General features: G+C 42.4%; 1 protein-coding gene across 1 annotated transcript in view; it reads left to right on the top strand.

The window, feature by feature from the left end:
• Positions 1-2,331: 2,331 nt before the first annotated feature.
• Positions 2,332-9,301, top strand: part of IQSEC1 (IQ motif and Sec7 domain ArfGEF 1) — a 114,147-nt gene continuing 107,177 nt past the window's right edge. The window contains exon 1 of the mRNA XM_044670006.1: positions 2,332-2,340. The gene's annotated coding sequence lies outside the window, so the exon portion shown is untranslated. The remainder of the gene's footprint in view (positions 2,341-9,301) is intronic.

Here is a 9,301-nt window from a genome sequence, read left to right as displayed (position 1 = left end):
ATCAATAAAAGATGTCCAGAAAAAATATCTTTAAAAATCTCTTTTGAAACTGGCATCAGGATAAAATGACTTCCAGATTCAAGAAGATGTTTGCCTGGTACATTCAGGACTCCTCATCTGTCTTCTCCCTAACTTTTTGCTTCTAGCTCAGGCATCTTCTTTTATTCAGTTTATCTTACCAGCTGGCTGATTATTGTCCTTCCTTCTCAAAGAGGACCCAAATGACATCTCTGGTGACGTCTTTTGACCCAAGCATACATTGGATTTAAGTGGGGCAGAGTTACACAAAGACGCCAGCCTCATTCTCTTTGCCAGAGTCATAGAAGTCCGGTGGCAAGACAAAAGTCAAGACAATTGGTGATGGCTCAGGATGCAGTGGATGACTTTGGCCTCTTCAGTATCTGACCAAGTTCTAAGTGCTCCACAGCATTCACTTCCACCATCTGCAAAGTAATTGGAACAAACTGTTCCTCTATCCATGCCTTATACTGGGTAGAGTTTTCATATGATTGAGATAAACACCATCACCGCCACCTCCAACTCAGTGAGGGTCTGAGACCTGCCAGTTACCCTCCACCTGGCTCAGCCCATCTGCCAAGATGGTTTTACCAAAGCGTGGCCATTGTGCACGCTACAGCTTCTTGGAACCACAGGGGAAAGCTAAATGTTACATGGACACCAAAGGGGGAAATCAGCACTGAAAAGAGTTTGACAAGACCTCACACCAGAAGTACTAGTTTTCCCCATAAACCTTATATATCTTACCAGCTACATTCAATTCATGTGACCTAAATTTGTTCCTCCCAAAGAAGCAATGTGGCATAATGGGAAGAGTTCTGGACTTGGAATCAGGGAGATGTAGGTTCAAATTCTACTTCAGATATTACTAGCTACTTTGCAAGTCATTTAATCCTTTTATGTCTCAGGAAACTCCCTAGGATATATATTAGCTAAGATGAGCTTGGCAAAGGGAGTATCCTCACACCAATGAAATGACAGTTCCTCCCTAGCCCAATACATGCTCTAATTGTTTTCAGCACATTCTTAAGGCATTTCTTAATCCTTTCATTAACTCTTCATTAGGAGAGGTGTCTACTTGGCTCAGTGGATAGAACATGGGGTGTGTAGTCAGGAAGACCTAAGTTCAGTTTTAGCTTCTGATCCTTACTAGCTGTGTCATCCTGACCAAGTAACTTCACTTCTGCCTTCTTCATTTTCCTCGATTCTTAAATGGAGACGATAACGGTAGTACTTATCTCCCAGGGTTGTTGTGAGCATCAAATGAGATAATAATTGTAAAATATTTAACACAGTGCCTGGACAATACTAGATGTTTAAGGGAGGCTTATTCTTGCCCTCGTATGAATTATTACAGAATTTTGTTAAGATAATACAGTTATCTGTCACTGAAAGAGAACTGGACCAGAGATTGAGGAAAGCTGGATTCTAGTCCCCATTTTGCCACTAACACACTCTGCAATTTTTAGCAAGTCCATTCCCTCCTAGGTTCCCACTTCTCAGTCTGAAAATAAGAAGGTTATGCTAAATTATCTCTAAGGACCCTTCCAGCCCTGAAATTTCATGCTTCTAAATCAAGTGTAATCTCATTTTAGCAGTATAGGCTTGAGCCAGATGACATACATTATAATAATTTACTGCCAGGATAAAAATCTCCTGAATATGTCAGGCGGCTGACCAACTACATGTATGCCCAAGATGGTGCTCAGCGTTTTTAGTACTGAATCATTGCCACTTTATCCTCTCCCTGCTATTTGCCATAGTGGCTACTTCCTTGTCACAAGAGTTATAGGTCATAGGATCTTCCTGATATTCTCTTGGCACATACCCATTCTGCTTCCACCAATCTGGCAAATGAAAAAGAGTGGAAGTTAAAATCTTGACACATTCCTTATGAAAAGTTAATAATAGGACAGCTAAGTGGCTCAGTGGATAGAGAGCCAGGTCGGGGGACCCGAGGTCCCTGGTTCAAATGTGGCCTTAAATACTTCTTAGTTGTGTGACCCTGGGCAAGTCACTTAACCCCAATTGCCTAGTCCTAATAGCTCTTCTGCCTTGGAACTGATACTTGGTATCGATTCAAAGACAGAAGGTAAGAGTTTTGTTTTGTTTTTAAAAAAAGAAAGCAGGTTACTAACTATGGGAATAAAAGTATTGCCCTCCAAATCCTGGTCCAAATGAGTGTTCCCAAAGGTCTGTAAGATGTGCAGCATATATAGCTGGCCGTTATTATAAATCATGTTATATTGATAACAACACTGATAACATTTATTAATGCTTGTCTAGTATGTCCAGGTGCCAGATAGTATACAAGATAAAGAAGTGAATTTCACATAATATCTATGGGACCATGGGCAAATCATTCAACCTCTATAAACCTCAGTTTCCTCAACTGTAAATAGGGCATGATAATAGCAACTAACATTTATTAAATTAGCACTTGAAGGGTATTAGCTACCTCAGAGGGTTGTCATGGAACAGGCATTATGTAAATATTAAGGTAATTAATAATACATGTAAATTGTTATTTTTATTTTTCAAAAACCCTTACCTTCCATCTTAGAATCAATACTGTTTATTGGTTCCAAGGCAGAAGAGTGGTGAGGGCTAGGCAATAGGGGTTAAGCACAGGGTCACACAGTTAGGTGTCTGAAGCCAGATCTGAACCAGGACCTCCCATCTCTAGACTTGATTCAACCCACGGAGCCACCTCGATACCCTCATACATGTGAGTTATTAACAGTGATAATAATTATTAGATGTAGTCACTACCCTCAAGGGGCTCAGAATCATACAAATCAGGGCTTGGCTTATTGATTTGTTGATTATCTAGACTTAAAGAGATGGAGAAAATGTCAATAATGAAGCTTAAACTTAAGTATCATATACATTTCCCCTGCTTCCCAGAGAACTAGTTGTTAACTACTTACCAGCACCCCCTGATGATCTGGAGTACATGAAGAATAGTGTACCTTAAAGTTGGAAAGGAAGATTGGAGCCACATTATTGAGGGCTTTGAATGCTAAGAGAAGAAAGTAGAATTTTGATAGCTGAAAGCCTTAATGGTTTTGGGGACAAGAAAATGGAATGATCGGCTGTTGGCATTATGGAATCAGTGAACCTCAGGTTTAGGTGGGACTTCAGAAATCTTCTGCCCCTAAACCAAAAATCTCTTCTACACCATGTCCTCTAATGAGGGAAAATATAAAACCTCTATAGGTGTTTCCTTCAGTTTTGAAGTGGTTCTAATTGTTGGGAATTTTTATTTAAGTCAAGCCTAAAAATCTGTCTCTCTGCAGCTTCCCCCCTCTGCTCCCCAATTCTGCCCTCTGGGATCAAGCAGAACCAAACTCAGTCTTCTTTCACATGAGGGTCTTTCAAATACTTAAAGAGAGCAATCATGTTCCCCTAAATTGACATACCTTGTTCCTCCAGCTAATCCTCATTTCATCTTTTGGCATCCTGGTTGTCCTCCTCTGGACAGTCCCCAATTCATTCATGTCTTCCAGAAATATGAACACCAAGACTCTATCTGCCATCAAAGATTGCATTCTCCTTCTTGAATATCTTACATATCACATCATTGGTTTATATTGAATCCACTAAAGACCCCAGATCTTTTTTCAGATGAACTCCTGTCTAATTCTATCTCTTACCACCTTGAACTTATGAAGTTAAATTTTGAACCTTTATTCTTATTTTTATTTTTTTTAGCAAATGGATAGTTTTTATTGTCTCTTTACCTATTTCATACCTTGAACCTTTATTTTTATATTACACTTAGGGGAAGGGAAAGGGAATAAGCATTTATTAAGTACCTATTATGTACTAGGCACAGTACTAAGTGCTTTACAAATATTATCTCATTTAATCCTCACAGCAACCTTGAAGGGTAGTTGTTCACATTTTATAGTTGAGAAAACTCAGGCAAGCTGAGGTTAAGTAACTTGTCCAGGGTCATAAAGTTAGTAAACATCTGAGGTTAGGTTTGAACTCAGATCTTCCTGACTTCCATGTGCAGTGCTCTATTCACTTAGACACTTGAATTTGATTCAGCTCAATATTCAGGCTGTCAAGATCTTTTTGGATCTTAATTGTCATCCAACTTGTTAGCTATCCCTCCTCGCTTTGTTTCATCTTTTTAAAGAAGTATTAAGCATTCCATATTTTCCTTTTTATAAAGTCATAAGTAAAAATGTTCAATAGAGGAGGCTAAGAACTACACTAAAGAATTCTTCTAAGTTGACCCCAAACCATTTATATCTATTCTTTGGGTTTGGCCATTCATTTAGTCATAAATTTACTTGTATACACAACCCTCCATCTTTCCACAAGAACACCATGAGAAAGTTGATCAAGGGGGCAGCTAGGCAGTTCAATGTATAGTGAGCCAGGTCTAGAGATGGGAATCCTGGGTTCAAATCTGGGCAAGTCACTTAACCTGCATTGCCTAGCCTTTATGACTCTTCTGCCTTAGAACCAATGCACAATAGGTTTCTGAGGGGGAAGGTAAGGGTTTTAAGGAAAACAAAAAACCCAAGCACTTATTAAGAGTTATCACGAACTGTATTAAGGCACTAGCGATACGTAGAAAAGCAGAAACTGTACTTGCCCTCAAGGAGCTTACATTTAAAAAATTTTTATTATCATGCAAAATATATTTCCATATCAGCCATAGGAACTTACATTTTAATGAGAGAGACTTGTAAATAAATAGGAATATACAAGAGAAACTTAGAGTACAATCAAGGTAACTGTAGAACATTAACAACAAGTAAAGATCTCTTGAAAAAAGATGGTGTTTGGGGGGCAGCTGGGTAGCTCAGTGGATGAAAAGCCAGACCTAGAAATGGGAGGTCCTGGGTTCAAATCTGGCCTCAGACACTTCCCTGGGCAAGTCACTTGACCCCCATTGACTAGCCCTTACCACTCTTCTGCCTTGGAGCCAATACCCAGTATTGACTCCAAGACGGAAGGTAAGGGTTTAAATTTTTTAAAATTTAAAAAAAAGAAAAAGAAAAAAGATGGTGTTTGAGCTGAGTCTTGAAGGAAATAGGAGATTCCAAGACAGAGGAGAGGAAGGAGGGTGTCCTTGGCACCTGTAAAATGAGGGGTGGACTTGGTCACTACTTCCAGCTCTAGAGCCCTATAATCCAAGAGGCTATTGTGGTGGTGTAGAAGAGAGGGGACTGCAGCCTACATTAGTTTGGCAGAAATAGAATCAAAAAGCAGGAGGTCTGTGAGCTACTTTAGGGACAGAATAGGTTATACTTGGCACTAGATTGGATTTGGGGATCAGAAGGAAAGGAAGAGAAGATTCAAAGATGATTCAGAGATTTTGGATATTGATGATAATTGATGGAAAAATAATGTTCTGAACCCAGGTTAACATTCTAAACCAATAAACCCTGGTGTCCCCCTGTGAGGTAGGTTGCTGAGTGTCACCCAGGGACAACATTGTACTCAGAAAGTGAGGGTAGGCTGCCTTGCCCCTTCATTTTGGCATTTCGTACCATGGAGCTGCAGAAATTGTTATAGGTTTCATTATAATATAAATAACTAGGGGTCAGGCAGCTGTCTCCAGTTGACACAATGCCCAAATACCCCAGTATGATTGCCGCTATGACCAGAGGGCCTATCAAAATACAAATAAAATTTTGTTACTCCAGAATTTTGCTTTATTGTGCCATCTCAAATAGAGAAAGATCCATTCTTCTCAAATCTTAATGTTTCCCTCTGGTAAGGAAACATGAGACATCAAAATATTACATTTTCGTAATGTGTAACTAGTGAGCTGCAAGAGAAGGGAGAGAAGGCACTGTGAACAAGCCATCGAACCATAGCCAAGGTCATCAGAGGATTTGTAGTCTTGGGATTAGAACAAGATCCAAAGTCCAAAATCCTGAATTCTGATTCATTGGCATCAGGAGACAGTTACAGCCTAAGCTCAAATGAAATCCTTTTGGGGAAATGATGATGTGACTTTCCTCAAACCCAAAAACTCTAGAATGGACATGACAGGTTGGATCTTTTAAGTTCTTCAAAGAGGAAGGTGGCAGTGAGGGGCAAATGTTATGCACTGTGTGTTCTTTGGACTTTGTGGTACAATGAAAAGAACACTGGCCTTGGGGTCAAAAGACCTGAGTTCAAAACCTTCCTTTGAAGCATGTAAGTGATGTGACCCTGGGTGAGTCATTAAACATCTCTGAACCCCAGTTTCCTTTCTGTAAAACGAGGATAATAATTTTACAATTCTTGGTTTAATGAAAAAAATTTCTGATAATTGCTATCTAAAATTGCAATGGGCTGCCTTGGGAGGAATTGAGTTCACTGGGGCTTTTCAAGACAACTCTAGGTAATAGAGATGTTATAAGTTCCACAAATAATAGAGAAATAACTTTCTGGTGAGATGTAAGGCAAACGTGGTAGGAGATCAGAGGTGGTTTCATGAAGGAGGGGAGACTTCTTTCAGTTAGGAAGTATTTTAAAAATGCATTTGGGGATTCTTATTCAGGTAGAATTTGAGCAATGAAGTCTCCTTCCACTCTGAGATTGTGCACTTTAAATAACTAAACTGATTTTTTGTGACACAGGTGGATTTAGAGAGTCAACCTTGGCTTCCTCAGCCACCTGGTTTGCTCTATAGAATTCAGTTGCCTAAAGTCTCTTGAGAGCAAAACTTTATCTTTTTTTTTCTTCCTGCTTCCTTCCTCACATAGAATATTGAATTATTAATACTCAGTACAGCCAACTCTATAGAAACACACACACACACACACACACACACACACACAGTGCAAATAACAGCAAAACAAAGTAGAAAATTAATAGGCATTTAGTTTCCAGAGGCCTGTTTCTCTGCTTTTAATGAATGCTTATAAGGAAACTCAAGTCCATTCTTTTAAATCCCAGCCCATGCAATGTGGCCAAAACCATTCCTAAGGCTGGGGTTCTGTGCATGGAAGAAGTTCCTGGAATTCTTGGGGAAGAAATGTTTTGTAGCTGTCACGGCCAGCCAGCGAAGCCTGCAAAACCAGAGAACAGCTGGGTTTGAGGGAGTTCTCTTTCTGGTCCATTTATTAAAGCCTATTTTTAGCCTGCCTATTTCAGGTTGCTCTGCGAGTTTTTCCAGACCTGACCATTTCAAGTCCTTCCCCCCCTACCCCAGACAGATGCAGGGTGGGTGTGGTTGTAGTTCTTCTGTAGTGTTTATTAGCTACTGAATTGAAAAGGCCCCTTCCCTTTTCAGAAGGGCTCAGTATCAGCATTGTTCAAAGAAATAACCCGAGAGGCTTTGTTGATTATTTTTAAATTAAGCAAGGAAAACACTGTAAGTCCTTAATGAGAGAAGCCAAAAAAAAAAAAAAAGGCTTTTTTTAGGAGGTGGGGGGGAGTAACTTGGATCCAACACAACCCTGTTATCAGACCTTTTCACAAAACGGTCTCTTGTTTGGATTCCTACTGGGAGGGAGTGTGCCTTGGAGGGGTAGTGCCTGGGTCCTGTCCCTAAGCCTACCTAAGGCCTCCTTACCTTCCTTGTGCCCCAGTTTCCCCATCTGCCATATGAATAATGCTCATTTGTAAGGCCCTATGAGCCCCCCCCAATCCCCACCCCAGATGAAAACTTTGAGAGTGCAAATTATGATGTCCTCTGTAATGAGTCACTTCCTGCTGTTCCAATCCCAGCCCCTCATTGAACTCCCCACTGCCCTAACTACCAACTGGCCTCCAGAGAAAGGAGGCTCCCTTCTTAGGGATGCTAGGAGAAGGAGAACCCCAAGTACAGTAACTAAGCCTGGTCTGAAGGGCTCTTCTGGGCCTGGGAGGCTAAAGAACCTTCTTTGGGATCAGGGACCACTCCTAACCTCTCCAAAAGGAAAAACTTCAGACTCTGAGTATATATAACTGTCCATGTTAGTTATCTGTCTATAACAGGGAAGAAGGACCTGGGCTTTGGCTGGGAGTAGTTACAAAGATCCTCCTTTTAGTCAAAACCTAAATAAAAATAAATATAAATCCTCTTAAGTTGTTACATCAGAAGTGGGGTCCCCACCTCTGAGTTAGGCCTATTTTTATTCAGTGCAGAAACAAGAAAACCGAAGCCAAGGGGAATATTTAATCATTTACTTATCTGTAGAATCACAGAGTTATACTTGGATGATCTAGGTGTTCTAACACTGAATTTCAGACCTGAGAGATCTTAGGATCCACATCCGTCTTTATAGAGACAGAAAAGGCAAGACCAGAGGGTCCCGTTGTTATCCTTGGCTTTGGGCCTGTGGAGGGGCTTTGGCAACACCGTTAGCAGGGGGAGGGGGATTTTGGAGGGATGGGGAAAGGGGTCCCAAAGTTATAGGAGGGAGTTTGAATCTGTCTCCTCAGGGCCTAGGAGAGCTCATGACTAAGGAGCAGGAGGGACAGGTTCTGGTGGCTGGGAGTTCATCAACATCCTAGATTTAGAGCTGAAGGGAAACTCAGAGTCACGTGATCCAGCCCCTTTACTTCACAGAAAAGGAAACTGAGATTCCCGTTATTTTCCCTGTTCGGTTAATAAAGAGCTGGGGGAGGGGATGGAAAATTCCCACTCCCGCGGCTCCCCACCCTTGGGACACCCACCAGCTTTGGACCACTTGTCCCCAGAGGGAGAGATGCTGCCGCCAATGGATCCCGTCTCCCTCCCTCCCCTCCTCTCCTGGAATTCCCGGTTTCCTGGCCGCTGGGGGGGGGCGGGCTCACTTTATGGGCAGGCCTCCCGACTCCCCAGCCGTGCGATGGGGCCTGTGCCGGGGATCTGGCCTGGGTCCAGAGCCCAGAGCTCGGCCGCCTTTCCAAGAGCTGGGGGGGGGGGTGAGGGAAGCGGACGGGGAGACCCAGACAGTTTGTGGGGTGAGCAGCATCCCTCCCCCAGTCAGGGTTTCTACCACTTGCATCTCACTTTGTGCCCAATCTGAGACCACCGATTTGTAGCTAGGGCTCCAAGGCTCAAGTCTGGAGTAAGGGTGGGGGTTCACTCGTCTCCCCCGATCTACTTCATTCTTCGGTTCTCCCTTTCCTTTCCTCTTTACCCCACCCCTAGCCCCTTCTTCCTTCCATTCGCACCTCCGGCCCCCATCTCTCTTCCCGTTCTTCCCTTTCACCTCCCACTTCTCTCCCTCCACTATTTTTCCTGTCTCTCCTCCCACCGGGCTCTCCCCTCCCTTCCCACCCCTCTTCTCAATCCGCTCCCCTCCGTTCCCTCCAGTCTTCCCCTCCCCTCTGCTCTCCCCCCTCCCCTCTGCTCTCC

This window comes from Gracilinanus agilis, chromosome 1, assembly GCF_016433145.1.
Source record: "Gracilinanus agilis isolate LMUSP501 chromosome 1, AgileGrace, whole genome shotgun sequence".
NCBI lineage: Eukaryota > Metazoa > Chordata > Mammalia > Didelphimorphia > Didelphidae > Gracilinanus > Gracilinanus agilis.
The sequence above is the reverse complement of the archived record's forward strand: the minus strand, read 5'-3'. Positions and strand labels throughout refer to the sequence as shown.